This window comes from Mixophyes fleayi, chromosome 4, assembly GCF_038048845.1.
Source record: "Mixophyes fleayi isolate aMixFle1 chromosome 4, aMixFle1.hap1, whole genome shotgun sequence".
Taxonomy (NCBI): Eukaryota; Metazoa; Chordata; class Amphibia; order Anura; family Limnodynastidae; genus Mixophyes; species Mixophyes fleayi.
In genome coordinates this window covers 46,788,033-46,805,732 of record NC_134405.1, presented here as the reverse complement: position 1 = coordinate 46,805,732, position 17,700 = coordinate 46,788,033, and the positions used below count along the sequence as shown (strand labels likewise).

General features: G+C 40.3%; 12 non-coding genes across 12 annotated transcripts; all 12 read right to left on the bottom strand.

Moving 5' to 3' along the window:
• Window positions 1-876: 876 nt before the first annotated feature.
• TRNAH-GUG (transfer RNA histidin (anticodon GUG)) lies at window positions 877-948 on the bottom strand. Its single transcript has one exon. It is a non-coding gene; the product is annotated as a tRNA-His (tRNA).
• A 2,297-nt stretch (window positions 949-3,245) lies between these two features.
• TRNAR-ACG (transfer RNA arginine (anticodon ACG)) lies at window positions 3,246-3,318 on the bottom strand. Its single transcript has one exon. It is a non-coding gene; the product is annotated as a tRNA-Arg (tRNA).
• Window positions 3,319-4,969: 1,651 nt separating this feature from the next.
• TRNAR-ACG (transfer RNA arginine (anticodon ACG)) lies at window positions 4,970-5,042 on the bottom strand. Its single transcript has one exon. It is a non-coding gene; the product is annotated as a tRNA-Arg (tRNA).
• Window positions 5,043-6,038: 996 nt separating this feature from the next.
• On the bottom strand, window positions 6,039-6,110 carry TRNAH-GUG (transfer RNA histidin (anticodon GUG)). Its single transcript has one exon. It is a non-coding gene; the product is annotated as a tRNA-His (tRNA).
• Window positions 6,111-7,187: 1,077 nt separating this feature from the next.
• On the bottom strand, window positions 7,188-7,259 carry TRNAH-GUG (transfer RNA histidin (anticodon GUG)). The gene has a single exon. It is a non-coding gene; the product is annotated as a tRNA-His (tRNA).
• An 8-nt stretch (window positions 7,260-7,267) lies between these two features.
• Window positions 7,268-7,340, bottom strand: TRNAR-ACG (transfer RNA arginine (anticodon ACG)). Its single transcript has one exon. It is a non-coding gene; the product is annotated as a tRNA-Arg (tRNA).
• Window positions 7,341-8,906: 1,566 nt separating this feature from the next.
• TRNAH-GUG (transfer RNA histidin (anticodon GUG)) lies at window positions 8,907-8,978 on the bottom strand. Its single transcript has one exon. It is a non-coding gene; the product is annotated as a tRNA-His (tRNA).
• A 1,078-nt stretch (window positions 8,979-10,056) lies between these two features.
• TRNAH-GUG (transfer RNA histidin (anticodon GUG)) lies at window positions 10,057-10,128 on the bottom strand. The gene has a single exon. It is a non-coding gene; the product is annotated as a tRNA-His (tRNA).
• Window positions 10,129-10,136: 8 nt separating this feature from the next.
• TRNAR-ACG (transfer RNA arginine (anticodon ACG)) lies at window positions 10,137-10,209 on the bottom strand. Its single transcript has one exon. It is a non-coding gene; the product is annotated as a tRNA-Arg (tRNA).
• A 3,302-nt stretch (window positions 10,210-13,511) lies between these two features.
• On the bottom strand, window positions 13,512-13,583 carry TRNAH-GUG (transfer RNA histidin (anticodon GUG)). Its single transcript has one exon. It is a non-coding gene; the product is annotated as a tRNA-His (tRNA).
• Window positions 13,584-14,661: 1,078 nt separating this feature from the next.
• Window positions 14,662-14,733, bottom strand: TRNAH-GUG (transfer RNA histidin (anticodon GUG)). The gene has a single exon. It is a non-coding gene; the product is annotated as a tRNA-His (tRNA).
• An 8-nt stretch (window positions 14,734-14,741) lies between these two features.
• Window positions 14,742-14,814, bottom strand: TRNAR-ACG (transfer RNA arginine (anticodon ACG)). The gene has a single exon. It is a non-coding gene; the product is annotated as a tRNA-Arg (tRNA).
• Between the last annotated feature and the right edge of the window lie 2,886 nt (window positions 14,815-17,700).

Sequence of the window (17,700 nt, the reverse complement as noted above, 5' to 3'; positions counted from 1 at the left end):
AACAGTTGCTGCAGGGCTCCTTTCCCATAAATATCTCAATTTCAAGGTTCTTTATGATTTCCAAAAGATCTTTTAAGTTTGTGATGAACATGCTCAGACAGAGTCCAAATAATCTAATTTCTTGATGTCAGGAATTTCTGTCAAGTTCCCTGTCTTTCAAGAGATTTTCTCACAACTGAAGTTTCAAAACATGTATAGATACTTTGGCAACTAGCATTATAGCGAAAAATTGCAAGCAAGTACAAAGATTCAGCATACTTTCTAAAATTCTGCTAACATTGAAAAGTTGTGACAGAGAAACAAACCGTGACCTGGATTGAACCGGGGTTGCTGCGGCCACAACACAGAGTACTAACCACCACACGATCACTGCAATTTTTCCAAACCAGGTAGGAGTCGAACCTACAATCTTCTGATCTGTAGTCAGATGCGTTATCCATTGCGCCACTGGCACAACTGTTGTTGTATTTGATGGACTCTTTCACCACAAATTGAGAGCTGATCGAAGCCTTGCTACAGGGCTCTATGGTTATTTCAGCATATGTCACATTTTGGTAGCTGAACCAACAGTTGCTGCAGGGCTCCTTTCCCATAAATATCTCAATTTCAAGGTTCTTTGTGATTTCCAAAAGATCTTTAAAGTTTGTGATAAACATGCTCAGACAGAGTCCAAATAATCTAATTTCTTGATGTCAGGAATTTCTGTCAAGTTCCCTGTCTTTCAAGAGATTTTCTCACAACTGAAGTTTCAAAACATGTATAGATACTTTGGCAACTAGCATTATAGCGAAAAATTGCAAGCAAGTACAAAGATTCAGCATACTTTCTAAAATTCTGCTAACATTGAAAAGTTGTGACAGAGAAACAAAAGTAACATGCCGTGACCCGGATTCGAACCGGGGTTGCTGCGGCCACAACGCAGAGTACTAACCACTATACGATCACGGCAACTTTTCCAAGCCAGGTAGGAGTCGCACCTACAATCTTCTGATCTGTAGTCAGACGCGTTATCCATTGCGCCACTGGCACAACTGTTCTTGTATTTGATGGACTCTTTCACCACAAATTGAGAGCTGATCGAAGCCTTGCTACAGGGCTCTATGGTTATTTCAGCATATGTCACATTTTGGTAGCTGAACGAACAGTTGCTGCAGGGCTCCTTTCCCATAAATATCTCAATTTCAAGGTTCTTTGTGATTTCCAAAAGATCTTTCAAGTTTGTGATGAACATGCTCAGACAGAATTCAAATAATCTAATTTCTTGATGTCAGGAATTTCTGTCAAGTTCCCAGTCTTTCAAGAGATTTTCTCACAACTTAAGTTTTAAAACATGTATAGATACTTTGGCAACTAGTATTATAGAGAAAAATTGCAAGCAAGTACAAAGATTCAGCATACTTTCTAAAATTCTGCTAACATTAAAAAGTTGTGACAGAGAAACAAAACTAACATACCGTGACCCGGATTCGAACCGGGGTTGCTGCGGCCACAACACAGAGTACTAACCACCACACGATCACTGCAATTTTTCCAAGCCAGGTAGGAGTCGCACCTACAATCTTCTGATCCGTAGTCAGACACGTTATCCATTGCGCCACTGGCACAACTGTTGTTGTATTTGATGGACTCTTTCACCACAAATTGAGAGCGGATCGAAGCCTTGCTACAGGGCTCTATGGTTATTTCAGCATATGTCACATTTTGGTAGCTGAACCAACAGTTGCTGCAGGGCTCCTTTCCTATAAATATCTCAATTTCAAGGTTCTTTGTGATTTCCAAAAGATCTTTCAAGTTTGTGATGAACATGCTCAGACAGAATCCAAATAATCTAATTTCTTGATGTCAGGAATTTCTGTCAAGTTCCCTGTCTTTCAAGAGATTTTCTCACAACTGAAGTTCCAAAACATGTATAGATACTTTGGCAACTAGCATTATAGCGAAAAATTGCAAGCAAGTACAAAGATTCAGCATACTTTCTAAAATTCTGCTAACATTGAAAAGTAGTGACAGAGAAACAAAAGTAACATGCCGTGACCCGGGGTTGCTGCGGCCACAACGCAGAGTACTAACCACCAAACGATCACTGCAATTTTTCCAAACCAGGTAGGAGTCGCACCTACAATCTTCTGATCTGTAGTCAGACGCGTTATCCATTGCGCCACTGGCACAACTGTTTTTGTATTTGATGGACTCTTTCACCACAAATTGAGAGCTGATCGAAGCCTTGCTACAGGGCTCTATGGTTATTTCAGCATATGTCACATTTTGGTAGCTGAACGAACAGTTGCTGCAGGGCTCCTTTCCCATAAATATCTCAATTTCAAGGTTCTTTGTGATTTCCAAAAGATCATTCAAGTTTGTGATGAACATGCTCAGACAGAATCCAAATAATCTAATTTCTTGATGTCAGGAATTTCTGTCAAGTTCCCAGTCTTTCAAGAGATTTTCTCACAACTTAAGTTTTAAAACATGTATAGATACTTTGGCAACTAGCATTATAGCGAAAAATTGCAAGCAAGTACAAAGATTCAGCATATTTTCTAAAATTCTGCTAACATTGAAAAGTTGTGACAGAGAAACAAAACTAACATGCCGTGACCCGGATTCGAACCAGGGTTGCTGCGGCCACAAGGCAGAGTACTAACCACTATACGATCACGGCAACTTTTCCAAGCCAGGTAGGAGTCGCACCTACAATCTTCTGATCTGTAGTCAGACGCGTTATCCATTGCGTCACTGGCACAACTGTTCTTGTATTTGATGGACTCTTTCACCACAAATTGAGAGCTGATCGAAGCCTTGCTACAGGGCTCTATGGTTATTTCAGCATATGTCACATTTTGGTAGCTGAACCAACAGTTGCTGCAGGGCTCCTTTCCCATAAATATCTCAATTTCAAGGTTCTTTGTGATTTCCAAAAGATCATTCAAGTTTGTGATGAACATGCTCAGACAGAATCCAAATAATCTAATTTCTTGATGTCAGGAATTTCTGTCAAGTTACCCGTCTTTCAAGAGATTTTCTCACAACTGAGGTTTCAAAACATGTATAGATACTTTGGCAACTAGCATTATAGCGAAAAATTGCAAGCAAGTACAAAGATTCAGCATACTTTCTAAAATTCTGCTAACATTGAAAAGTTGTGACAGAGAAACAAAAGTAACATGCCGTGACCCGGATTCGTACCGGGGTTGCTGTGGCCACAACGCAGAGTACTAACCAATATACGATCACGGCAACTTTTCCGAGCCAGGTAGGAGTCGAACCTACAATCTTCTGATCCGTAGTCAGACGCATTATCCATTGCGCCACTGGCCCAACTGTTGCTGTATTTGATGGACTCTTTCACCACAAATTGACAGCTGATCGAAGCCTTGCTACAGGGCTCTATGGTTATTTCAGCATATGTCACATTTTGGTAGCTGAACGAACAGTTGCTGCAGGGCTCCTTTCCCATAAATATCTCAATTTCAAGGTTCTTTGTGATTTCCAAAAGATCTTTTAAGTTTGTGATGAACATGCTCAGACAGTGTCCAAATAATCTAATTTCTTGATGTCAGGAATTTCTGTCAAGTTCCCTGTCTTTCAAGAGATTTTCTCACAACTGAAGTATCAAAACATGTATAGATACTTTGGCAACTAGCATTATAGAGAAAAATTGCAAGCAAGTACAAAGATTCAGCATACTTTCTAAAATTCTGCTAACATTGAAAAGTTGTGACAGAGAAACAAAAGTAACATGCCGTGACCCGGATTGAACCTGGGTTGCTGCGGCCACAACGCAGAGTACTAACCACTATACGATCACTGCAATTTTTCCAAACCAGTTAGGAGTCAAAACTACAATCTTCTGATCCGTAGTCAGACACGTTATCCATTGCGCCACTGGCACAACTGTTGTTGTTTTTGATGGACTCTTTCACCACAAATTGAGAGCTGATCGAAGCCTTGCTACAGGGCTCTATAGTTATTTCAGCATATGTCACATTTTGGTAGCTGAACCAACAGTTGCTGCAGGGCTCCTTTCCCATAAATATCTCAATTTCAAGGTTCTTTGTGATTTCCAAAAGATCTTTCAAGTTTCTGATGAACATGCTCAGACAGAGTCCAAATAATCTAATTTCTTGATGTCAGGAATTTCTGTCAAGTTACCTGTCTTTCAAGAGATTTTCTCACAACTGAAGTTTCAAAACATGTATAGATACTTTGGCAACTAGCATTATAGCGAAAAATTGCAAGCAAGTACAAAGATTCAGCATACTTTCTAAAATTCTGCTAACATTGAAAAGTTGTGACAGAGAAACAAAACTAACATGCCGTGACCCGGATTCGAACCAGGGTTGCTGCGGCCACAACGCAGAGTACTAACCACCATACGATCACTGCAATTTTTCCAAACCAGGTAGGAGTCAAACCTACAATCTTCTGATCCGTAGTCAGACATGTTATCCATTGCGCCACTGGCACAGCTGTTGTTGTATTTGATGGACTCTTTCACCACAAATTGAGAGCTGATCGAAGCCTTGCTACAGGGCTCTATGGTTATTTCAGCATATGTCACATTTTGGTAGCTGAACCAACAGTTGCTGCAGGGCACCTTTCCCATAAATATCTCAATTTCAAGGTTCTTTGTGATTTCCAAAAGATCTTTCAAGTTTGTGATGAACATGCTCAGACAGAATCCAAATAATCTAATTTCTTGATGTCAGGAATTTCTGTCAAGTTACCCGTCTTTCAAGAGATTTTCTCACAACTGAGGTTTCAAAACATGTATATATACTTTGGCAACTAGCATTATAGCGAAAAATTGCAAGCAAGTACAAAGATTCAGCATACTTTCTAAAATTCTGCTAACATTGAAAAGTTGTGACAGAGAAACAAAAGTAACATGCCGTGACCCGGATTCGTACCGGGGTTGCTGCGGCCACAACGCAGAGTACTAACCACTATACGATCACGGCAACTTTTCCGAGCCAGGTAGGAGTCGAACCTACAATCTTCTGATCCGTAGTCAGATGCGTTATCCATTGCGCCACTGGCCCAACTGTTGCTGTATTTGATGGACTCTTTCACCACAAATTGACAGCTGATCGAAGCCTTGCTACAGGGCTCTATGGTTATTTCAGCATATGTCACATTTTGGTAGCTGAACGAACAGTTGCTGCAGGGCTCCTTTCCCATAAATATCTCAATTTCAAGGTTCTTTGTGATTTCCAAAAGATCTTTTAAGTTTGTGATGAACATGCTCAGACAGTGTCCAAATAATCTAATTTCTTGATGTCAGGAATTTCTGTCAAGTTCCCTGTCTTTCAAGAGATTTTCTCACAACTGAAGTTTCAAAACATGTATAGATACTTTGGCAACTAGCATTATAGAGAAAAATTGCAAGCAAGTACAAAGATTCAGCATACTTTCTAAAATTCTGCTAACATTGAAAAGTTGTGACAGAGAAACAAAAGTAACATGCCGTGACCCGGATTGAACCTGGGTTGCTGCGGCCACAACGCAGAGTACTAACCACTATACGATCACTGCAATTTTTCCAAACCAGTTAGGAGTCAAAACTACAATCTTCTGATCCGTAGTCAGACACGTTATCCATTGCGCCACTGGCACAACTGTTGTTGTATTTGATGGACTCTTTCACCACAAATTGAGAGCTGATCGAAGCCTTGCTACAGGGCTCTATGGTTATTTCAGCATATGTCACATTTTGGTAGCTGAACGGACAGTTGCTGCAGGGCTCCTTTCCCATAAATATCTCAATTTCAAGATTCTTTGTGATTTCCAAAAGATCTTTCAAGTTTGAGATAACCATGCTCAGACAGAGTCCAAATAATTTAATTTGTTGATCGAAGACATTTCTGTCAAGTTCCCAGTCTTTCAAGAGATTTTCTCACAACTTAAGTTTCAAAACATGTATAGATACTTTGGCAACTAGCATTATAGCGAAAAATAGCAAGCAAGTACAAAGATTCAGCATACTTTCTAAAATTCTGCTAACATTGAAAAGTTGTGACAGAGAAACAAAAGTAACATGCCGTGACCCGGATTCGAACCAGGGTTGCTGCGGCCACAACGCAGAGTACTAACCACTATACGATCACGGCAACTTTTCCGAGCCAGGTAGTAGTCGAATCTACAATCTTCCGATCCGTAGTCAGACGCGTTATCCATTGCACCACTGTCACAACTGTTGTTGTATTTGATGGACTCTTTCACCACAAATTGAGAGCTGATCGAAGCCTTGCTACAGGGCTCTACGGTTATTTCAGCATATGTCACATTTTGGTAGCTGAACCAACAGTTGCTGCAGGGCTCCTTTCCCATAAATATCTCAATTTCAAGGTTCTTTGTGATTTCCAAAAGATCTTTCAAGTTTGTGATGAACATGCTCAGACAGAGTAAAAATAATCTAATTTCTTGATGTCAGGAATTTCTGTCAAGTTCCCTGTCTTTCAAGAGATTTTCTCACAACTGAAGTTTCAAAACATGTATAGATACTTTGGCAACTAGCATTATAGCGAAAAATTGCAAGCAAGTACAAAGATTCAGCATACTTTCTAAAATTCTGCTAACATTGAAAAGTTGTGACAGAGAAACAAAAGTAACATGCCGTGACCCGGATTGAACCTGGGTTGCTGCGGCCACAACGCAGAGTACTAACCACTACATAATCACGGCAACTTTTCCGAGCCAGGTAGGAGTCGCACCTACAATCTTCTGATCTGTAGTCAGACGCGTTATTCATTGCGCCACTGGCACAACTGTTCTCGTATTTGATGGACTCTTTCACCACAAATTGAGAGCTGATCGAAGCCTTGCTACAGGGCTCTATGGTTATTTCAGCATATGTCACATTTTGGTAGCTGAACGGACAGTTGCTGCAGGGCTTCTTTCCCATAAATATCTCAATTTCAAGGTTCTTTGTGATTTCCAAAAGATCTTTCAAGTTTGTGATGAACATGCTCAGACAGAATCCAAATAATCTAATTTCTTGATGTCAGGAATTTCTGTCAAGTTACCTGTCTTTCAAGAGATTTTCTCACAACTGAGGTTTCAAAACATGTATAGATACTTTGGCAACTAGCATTATAGCGAAAAATTGCAAGCAAGTACAAAGATTCAGCATACTTTCTAAAATTCTGCTAACATTGAAAAGTTGTGACAGAGAAACAAAAGTAACATGCCGTGACCCGGATTCGAACCGGGGTTGCTGCGGCCACAACGCAGAGTACTAACCACTATACGATCACGGCAACTTTTCCGAGCCAGGTAGGAGTCGAACCTACAATCTTCTGATCCGTAGTCAGATGCGTTATCCATTGCGCCACTGGCCCAACTGTTGCTGTATTTGATGGACTCTTTCACCACAAATTGAGAGCTGATCGAAGCCTTGCTACAGGGCTCTATGGTTATTTCAGCATATGTCACATTTTGGTAGCTGAACGAACAGTTGCTGCAGGGCTCCTTTCCCATAAATATCTCAATTTCAAGGTTCTTTGTGATTTCCAAAAGATCTTTTAAGTTTGTGATGAACATGCTCAGACAGAGTCCAAATAATCTAATTTCTTGATGTCAGGAATTTCTGTCAAGTTCCCTGTCTTTCAAGAGATTTTCTCACAACTGAAGTTTCAAAACATGTATAGATACTTTGGCAACTAGCATTATAGAGAAAAATTGCAAGCAAGTACAAAGATTCAGCATACTTTCTAAAATTCTGCTAACATTGAAAAGTAGTGACAGAGAAACAAAAGTAACATGCCGTGACCCGGGGTTGCTGCGGCCACAACGCAGAGTACTAACCACCAAACGATCATTGAAATTTTTCTAAACCAGGTAGGAGTCAAACCTACAATCTTCTGATCCGTAGTCAGACACGTTATCCATTACGCCACTGGCACAACTGTTGTTGTATTTGATGGACTCTTTCACCACAAATTGAGAGCTGATCGAAGCCTTGCTACAGGGCTCTATGGTTATTTCAGCATATGTCACATTTTGGTAGCTGAACCAACAGTTGCTGCAGGGCTCCTTTCCCATAAATATCTCAATTTCAAGGTTCTTTGTGATTTCCAAAAGATCTCTTAAGTTTGTGATGAACATGCTCAGACAGAATCCAATCCAAATAATCTAATTTCTTGATGTCAGGAATTTCTGTCAAGTTCCCTGTCTTTCAAGAGATTTTCTCACAACTTAAGTTTCAAAACATGTATAGATACTTTGGCAACTAGCATTATAGCGAAAAATTGCAAGCAAGTAAAAAGATTCAGCATACTTTCTAAAATTCTGCTAACATTGAAAAGTTGTGACAGAGAAACAAAACTAACATGCCGTGACCCGGATTCGAACCGGGGTTGCTGCGGCCACAACGCAGAGTACTAACCACTATGCGATCACAGCAACTTTTCTGAGCCAGGTAGGAGCCGCACCTACAATCTTCTGATCTGTAGTCAGACATGTTATCCATTGCGCCACTGGCACAACTGTTGTTGTATTTGATGGACTCTTTCACCACAAATTGAGAGCTGATCGAAGCCTTGCTACAGGGCTCTATGGTTATTTCAGCATATGTCACATTTTGGTAGCTGAACCAACAGTTGCTGCAGGGCTCCTTTCCCATAAATATCTAAATTTCAAGGTTCTTTGTGATTTCCAAAAGATCTTTAAAGTTTGTGATGAACATGCTCAGACAGAGTCCAAATAATCTAATTTCTTGATGTCAGGAATTTCTGTTAAGTTACCTGTCTTTCAAGAGATTTTCTCACAACTGAAGTTTTAAAACATGTATAGATACTTTGGCAACTAGCATTATAGCGAAAAATTGCAAGCAAGTACAAAGATTCAGCATACTTTCTAAAATTCTGCTAACATTGAAAAGTTGTGACAGAGAAACAAAAGTAACATGCCGTGACCCGGATTCGAACCGGGGTTGCTGCGGCCACAACGCAAAGTACTAACCACTATACGATCACGGCAACTTTTCCAAGCCAGGTAGGAGTCGCACCTACAATCTTCTGATCTGTAGTCAGACGCGTTATCCATTGCGCCACTGGCACAACTGTTCTTGTATTTGATGGACTCTTTCACCAGAAATTGAGAGCTGATCGAAGCCTTGCTACAGGGCTCTATGCTTATTTCAGCATATGTCACATTTTGGTAGCTGAACGAACAGTTGCTGCAGGGCTCCTTTCCCATAAATATCTAAATTTCAAGGTTCTTTGTGATTTCCAAAAGATCTTTAAAGTTTGTGATGAACATGCTCAGACAGAGTCCAAATAATCTAATTTCTTGATGTCAGGAATTTCTGTTAAGTTACCTGTCTTTCAAGAGATTTTCTCACAACTGAAGTTTCAAAACATGTATAGATACTTTGGCAACTAGCATTATAGCGAAAAATTGCAAGCAAGTACAAAGATTCAGCATACTTTCTAAAATTCTGCTAACATTGAAAAGTTGTGACAGAGAAACAAAAGTAACATGCCGTGACCCGGATTCGAACTGGGGTTGCTGCTGCCACAACGCAGAGTACTAACCACTATACGATCACGGCAACTTTTCCGAGCCAGGTAGGAGTCGCACCTACAATCTTCTGATCTGTAGTCAGACGCGTTATCCATTGCGCCACTGGCACAACTGTTTTTGTATTTGATGGACTCTTTCACCACAAATTGAGAGCTGATCGAAGCCTTGCTACAGGGCTCTATGGTTATTTCAGCATATGTCACATTTTGGTAGCTGAACGAACAGTTGCTGCAGGGCTCCTTTCCCATAAATATCTCAATTTCAAGGTTCTTTGTGATTTCCAAAAGATCTTTAAAGTTTGTGATAAACATGCTCAGACAGAGTCCAAATAATCTAATTTCTTGATGTCAGGAATTTCTGTCAAGTTCCCTGTCTTTCAAGAGATTTTCTCACAACTGAAGTTTCAAAACATGTATAGATACTTTGGCAACTAGCATTATAGCGAAAACTTGCAAGCAAGTACAAAGATTCAGCATACTTTCTAAAATTCTGCTAACATTGAAAAGTTGTGACAGAGAAACAAAACAAACATGCCGTGACCCGGATTCGAACCGGGGTTGCTGCGGCCACAACGCAGAGTACTAACCACTATACGATCACGGCAACTTTTCCGAGCCAGATAGGAGTCGAACCTACAATCTTCTGATCCGTAGTCAGACACGTTATCCATTGCGCCACTGGCCCAACTGTTGCTGTATTTGATGGACTCTTTCACCACAAATTGAGAGCTGATCGAAGCCTTGCTACAGGGCTCTATGGTTATTTCAGCATATGTCACATTTTGGTAGCTGAATGAACAGTTGCTGCAGGGCTCCTTTCCCATAAATATCTCAATTTCAAGGTTCTTTATGATTTCCAAAAGATCTTTTAAGTTTGTGATGAACATGCTCAGACAGAATCCAATCCAAATAATCTAATTTCTTGATGTCAGGAATTTCTGTCAAGTTCCCTGTCTTTCAAGAGATTTTCTCACAACTTAAGTTTCAAAACATGTATAGATACTTTGGCAACTAGCATTATAGCGAAAAATTGCAAGCAAGTAAAAAGATTCAGCATACTTTCTAAAATTCTGCTAACATTGAAAAGTTGTGACAGAGAAACAAAACTAACATGCCGTGACCCGGATTCGAACCGGGGTTGCTGCGGCCACAACGCAGAGTACTAACCACTATGCGATCACAGCAACTTTTCTGAGCCAGGTAGGAGCCGCACCTACAATCTTCTGATCTGTAGTCAGACATGTTATCCATTGCGCCACTGGCACAACTGTTGTTGTATTTGATGGACTCTTTCACCACAAATTGAGAGCTGATCGAAGCCTTGCTACAGGGCTCTATGGTTATTTCAGCATATGTCACATTTTGGTAGCTGAACCAACAGTTGCTGCAGGGCTCCTTTCCCATAAATATCTAAATTTCAAGGTTCTTTGTGATTTCCAAAAGATCTTTAAAGTTTGTGATGAACATGCTCAGACAGAGTCCAAATAATCTAATTTCTTGATGTCAGGAATTTCTGTTAAGTTACCTGTCTTTCAAGAGATTTTCTCACAACTGAAGTTTCAAAACATGTATAGATACTTTGGCAACTAGCATTATAGCGAAAAATTGCAAGCAAGTACAAAGATTCAGCATACTTTCTAAAATTCTGCTAACATTGAAAAGTTGTGACAGAGAAACAAAAGTAACATGCCGTGACCCGGATTCGAACCGGGGTTGCTGCTGCCACAACGCAGAGTACTAACCACTATACGATCACGGCAACTTTTCCGAGCCAGGTAGGAGTCGCACCTACAATCTTCTGATCTGTAGTCAGACGCGTTATCCATTGCGCCACTGGCACAACTGTTTTTGTATTTGATGGACTCTTTCACCACAAATTGAGAGCTGATCGAAGCCTTGCTACAGGGCTCTATGGTTATTTCAGCATATGTCACATTTTGGTAGCTGAACGAACAGTTGCTGCAGGGCTCCTTTCCCATAAATATCTCAATTTCAAGGTTCTTTGTGATTTCCAAAAGATCTTTAAAGTTTGTGATAAACATGCTCAGACAGAGTCCAAATAATCTAATTTCTTGATGTCAGGAATTTCTGTCAAGTTCCCTGTCTTTCAAGAGATTTTCTCACAACTGAAGTTTCAAAACATGTATAGATACTTTGGCAACTAGCATTATAGCGAAAAATTGCAAGCAAGTACAAAGATTCAGCATACTTTCTAAAATTCTGCTAACATTGAAAAGTTGTGACAGAGAAACAAAACTAACATGCCGTGACCCGGATTCAAACCGGGGTTGCTGCGGCCACAACGCAAAGTACTAACCACTATACGATCACGGCAACTTTTCCAAGCCAGGTAGGAGTCGCACCTACAATCTTCTGATCTGTAGTCAGACGCGTTATCCATTGCGCCACTGGCACAACTGTTCTTGTATTTGATGGACTCTTTCACCAGAAATTGAGAGCTGATCGAAGCCTTGCTACAGGGCTCTATGCTTATTTCAGCATATGTCACATTTTGGTAGCTGAACGAACAGTTGCTGCAGGGCTCCTTTCCCATAAATATCTAAATTTCAAGGTTCTTTGTGATTTCCAAAAGATCTTTAAAGTTTGTGATGAACATGCTCAGACAGAGTCCAAATAATCTAATTTCTTGATGTCAGGAATTTCTGTTAAGTTACCTGTCTTTCAAGAGATTTTCTCACAACTGAAGTTTCAAAACATGTATAGATACTTTGGCAACTAGCATTATAGCGAAAAATTGCAAGCAAGTACAAAGATTCAGCATACTTTCTAAAATTCTGCTAACATTGAAAAGTTGTGACAGAGAAACAAAAGTAACATGCCGTGACCCGGATTCGAACCGGGGTTGCTGCTGCCACAACGCAGAGTACTAACCACTATACGATCACGGCAACTTTTCCGAGCCAGGTAGGAGTCGCACCTACAATCTTCTGATCTGTAGTCAGACGCGTTATCCATTGCGCCACTGGCACAACTGTTTTTGTATTTGATGGACTCTTTCACCACAAATTGAGAGCTGATCGAAGCCTTGCTACAGGGCTCTATGGTTATTTCAGCATATGTCACATTTTGGTAGCTGAACCAACAGTTGCTGCAGGGCTCCTTTCCCATAAATATCTAAATTTCAAGGTTCTTTGTGATTTCCAAAAGATCTTTAAAGTTTGTGATGAACATGCTCAGACAGAGTCCAAATAATCTAATTTCTTGATGTCAGGAATTTCTGTTAAGTTACCTGTCTTTCAAGAGATTTTCTCACAACTGAAGTTTCAAAACATGTATAGATACTTTGGCAACTAGCATTATAGCGAAAAATTGCAAGCAAGTACAAAGATTCAGCATACTTTCTAAAATTCTGCTAACATTGAAAAGTTGTGACAGAGAAACAAAAGTAACATGCCGTGACCCGGATTCGAACCGGGGTTGCTGCTGCCACAACGCAGAGTACTAACCACTATACGATCACGGCAACTTTTCCGAGCCAGGTAGGAGTCGCACCTACAATCTTCTGATCTGTAGTCAGACGCGTTATCCATTGCGCCACTGGCACAACTGTTTTTGTATTTGATGGACTCTTTCACCACAAATTGAGAGCTGATCGAAGCCTTGCTACAGGGCTCTATGGTTATTTCAGCATATGTCACATTTTGGTAGCTGAACGAACAGTTGCTGCAGGGCTCCTTTCCCATAAATATCTCAATTTCAAGGTTCTTTGTGATTTCCAAAAGATCTTTAAAGTTTGTGATAAACATGCTCAGACAGAGTCCAAATAATCTAATTTCTTGATGTCAGGAATTTCTGTCAAGTTCCCTGTCTTTCAAGAGATTTTCTCACAACTGAAGTTTCAAAACATGTATAGATACTTTGGCAACTAGCATTATAGCGAAAAATTGCAAGCAAGTACAAAGATTCAGCATACTTTCTAAAATTCTGCTAACATTGAAAAGTTGTGACAGAGAAACAAAACTAACATGCCGTGACCCGGATTCGAACCAGGGTTGCTGCGGCCACAACGCAAAGTACTAACCACTATACGATCACGGCAACTTTTCCAAGCCAGGTAGGAGTCGCACCTACAATCTTCTGATCTGTAGTCAGACGCGTTATCCATTGCGCCACTGGCACAACTGTTCTTGTATTTGATGGACTCTTTCACCAGAAATTGAGAGCTGATCGAAGCCTTGCTACAGGGCTCTATGCTTATTTCAGCATATGTCACATTTTGGTAGCTGAACGAACAGTTGCTGCAGGGCTCCTTTCCCATAAATATCTAAATTTCAAGGTTCTTTGTGATTTCCAAAAGATCTTTAAAGTTTGTGATGAACATGCTCAGACAGAGTCCAAATAATCTAATTTCTTGATGTCAGGAATTTCTGTTAAGTTACCTGTCTTTCAAGAGATTTTCTCACAACTGAAGTTTCAAAACATGTATAGATACTTTGGCAACTAGCATTATAGCGAAAAATTGCAAGCAAGTACAAAGATTCAGCATACTTTCTAAAATTCTGCTAACATTGAAAAGTTGTGACAGAGAAACAAAAGTAACATGCCGTGACCCGGATTCGAACCGGGGTTGCTGCTGCCACAACGCAGAGTACTAACCACTATACGATCACGGCAACTTTTCCGAGCCAGGTAGGAGTCGCACCTACAATCTTCTGATCTGTAGTCAGACGCGTTATCCATTGCGCCACTGGCACAACTGTTTTTGTATTTGATGGACTCTTTCACCACAAATTGAGAGCTGATCGAAGCCTTGCTACAGGGCTCTATGGTTATTTCAGCATATGTCACATTTTGGTAGCTGAACAAACAGTTGCTGCAGGGCTCCTTTCCCATAAATATCTCAATTTCAAGGTTCTTTGTGATTTCCAAAAGATCTTTAAAGTTTGTGATAAACATGCTCAGACAGAGTCCAAATAATCTAATTTCTTGATGTCAGGAATTTCTGTCAAGTTCCCTGTCTTTCAAGAGATTTTCTCACAACTGAAGTTTCAAAACATGTATAGATACTTTGGCAACTAGCATTATAGCGAAAACTTGCAAGCAAGTACAAAGATTCAGCATACTTTCTAAAATTCTGCTAACATTGAAAAGTTGTGACAGAGAAACAAAACAAACATGCCGTGACCCGGATTCGAACCGGGGTTGCTGCGGCCACAACGCAGAGTACTAACCACTATACGATCACGGCAACTTTTCCGAGCCAGATAGGAGTCGAACCTACAATCTTCTGATCCGTAGTCAGACACGTTATCCATTGCGCCACTGGCCCAACTGTTGCTGTATTTGATGGACTCTTTCACCACAAATTGAGAGCTGATCGAAGCCTTGCTACAGGGCTCTATGGTTATTTCAGCATATGTAACATTTTGGTAGCTGAACGAACAGTTGCTGCAGGGCTCCTTTCCCATAAATATCTCAATTTCAAGGTTCTTTGTGATTTCCAAAAGATCTTTCAAGTTTGTGATGAACATGCTCAGACAGAATCCAAATAATCTAATTTCTTGATGTCAGGAATTTCTGTCAAGTTACCTGTCTTTCAAGAGATTTTCTCACAACTGAAGTTTCAAAACATGTATAGATACTTTGGCAACTAGCATTATAGCGAAAAATTGCAAGCAAGTACAAAGATTCAGCATACTTTCTAAAATTCTGCTAACATTGAAAAGTTGTGACAGAGAAACAAACCGTGACCTGGATTGAACTGGGGTTGCTGCGGCCACAACGCAGAGTACTAACCACCACACGATCACTGCAATTTTTCCAAACCAGGTAGGAGTCAAACCTACAATCTTCTGATCCGTAGTCAGATGCGTTATCCATTGCGCCACTGGCACAACTGTTGTTGTATTTGATGGACTCTTTCACCACAAATTGAGAGCTGATCGAAGCCTTGCTACAGGGCTCTATGGTTATTTCAGCATATGTCACATTTTGGTAGCTGAACCAACAGTTGCTGCAGGGCTCCTTTCCCATAAATATCTCAATTTCAAGGTTCTTTGTGATTTCCAAAAGATCTTTCAAGTTTGTGATGAACATGCTCAGACAGAATCCAAATAATCTAATTTCTTGATGTCAGGAATTTCTGTCAAGTTCCCAGTCTTTCAAGAGATTTTCTCACAACTTAAGTTTTAAAACATGTATAGATACTTTGGCAACTAGCATTATAGCGAAAAATTGCAAGCAAGTACAAAGATTCAGCATACTTTCTAAAATTCTGCTAACATTGAAAAGTTGTGACAGAGAAACAAAACTAACATGCCGTGACCCGGATTCGAACCTGGGTTGCTGCGGCCACAACGCAGAGTACTAACCACTATACGATCACGGCAACTTTTCCAAGCCAGGTAGGAGTCGCACCTACAATCTTCTGATCCGTAGTCAGACGCGTCATCCATTGCGCCACTGGCCCAACTGTTGCTGTATTTGATGGACTCTTTCACCACAAATTGAGAGCTGATTGAAGCCTTGCTACAGGGCTCTATGGTTATTTCAGCATATGTCACATTTTGGTAGCTGCACGAACAGTTGCTGCAGGGCTCCTTTCCCATAAATATCTCAATTTCAAGGTTCTTTATGATTTCCAAAAGATCTTTTAAGTTTGTGATGAACATGCTCAGACAGAGTCCAAATAATCTAATTTCTTGATGTCAGGAATTTCTGTCAAGTTCCCTGTCTTTCAAGAGATTTTCTCACAACTGAAGTTTCAAAACATGTATAGATACTTTGGCAACTAGCATTATAGCGAAAAATTGCAAGCAAGTACAAAGATTCAGCATACTTTCTAAAATTCTGCTAACATTGAAAAGTTGTGACAGAGAACCAAAAGTAACATGCTGTGACCCAGATTCGAACCGGGGTTGCTGCAGCCACAACGCAGAGTACTAACCACTATACGATCACGGCAACTTTTCCGAGCCAGGTAGGAGTCTCACCTACAATCTTCTGATCTGTAGTCAGACGCATTATCCATTGCGCCACTGGCCCAACTGTTGCTGTATTTGATGGACTCTTTCACCACAAATTGAGAGCTGATCGAAGCCTTGCTACAGGGCTCTATGGTTATTTCAGCATATGTAACATTTTGGTAGCTGAACGAACAGTTGCTGCAGGGCTCCTTTCCCATAAATATCTCAATTTCAAGGTTCTTTGTGATTTCCAAAAGATCTTTCAAGTTTGTGATGAACATGCTCAGACAGAATCCAAATAATCTAATTTCTTGATGTCAGGAATTTCTGTCAAGTTCCCTGTCTTTCAAAAGATTTTCTCACAACTGAAGTTTCAAAACATGTATAGATACTTTGGCAACTAGCATTATAGAGAAAAATTGCAAGCAAGTACAAAGATTCAGCATACTTTCTAAAATTCTGCTAACATTGAAAAGTTGTGACAGAGAAACAAAAGTAACATGCCGTGACCCGGATTGAACCTGGGTTGCTGCGGCCACAACGCAGAGTACTAACCACTATACGATCACTGCAATTTTTCCAAACCAGTTAGGAGTCAAAACTACAATCTTCTGATCTGTAGTCAGACACGTTATCCATTGCGCCACTGGCACAACTGTTGTTGTATTTGATGGACTCTTTCACCACAAATTGAGAGCTGATCGAAGCCTTGCTACAGGGCTCTATGGTTATTTCAGCATATGTCACATTTTGGTAGCTGAACGAACAGTTGCTGCAGGGCTCCTTTCCCATAAATATCTCAATTTCAAGGTTCTTTGTGATTTCCAAAAGATCTTTTAAGTTTGTGATGAACATGCTCAGACAGTGTCCAAATAATCTAATTTCTTGATGTCAGGAATTTCTGTCAAGTTCCCTGTCTTTCAAGAGATTTTCTCACAACTGAAGTTTCAAAACATGTATAGATACTTTGGCAACTAGCATTATAGAGAAAAATTGCAAGCAAGTACAAAGATTCAGCATACTTTCTAAAATTCTGCTAACATTGAAAAGTTGTGACAGAGAAACAAAAGTAACATGCCGTGACCCGGATTGAACCTGGGTTGCTGCGGCCACAACGCAGAGTACTAACCACTATACGATCACTGCAATTTTTCCAAACCAGTTAGGAGTCAAAACTACAATCTTCTCATCCGTAGTCAGACACGTTATCCATTGCGCCACTGGCACAACTGTTGTTGTATTTGATGGAC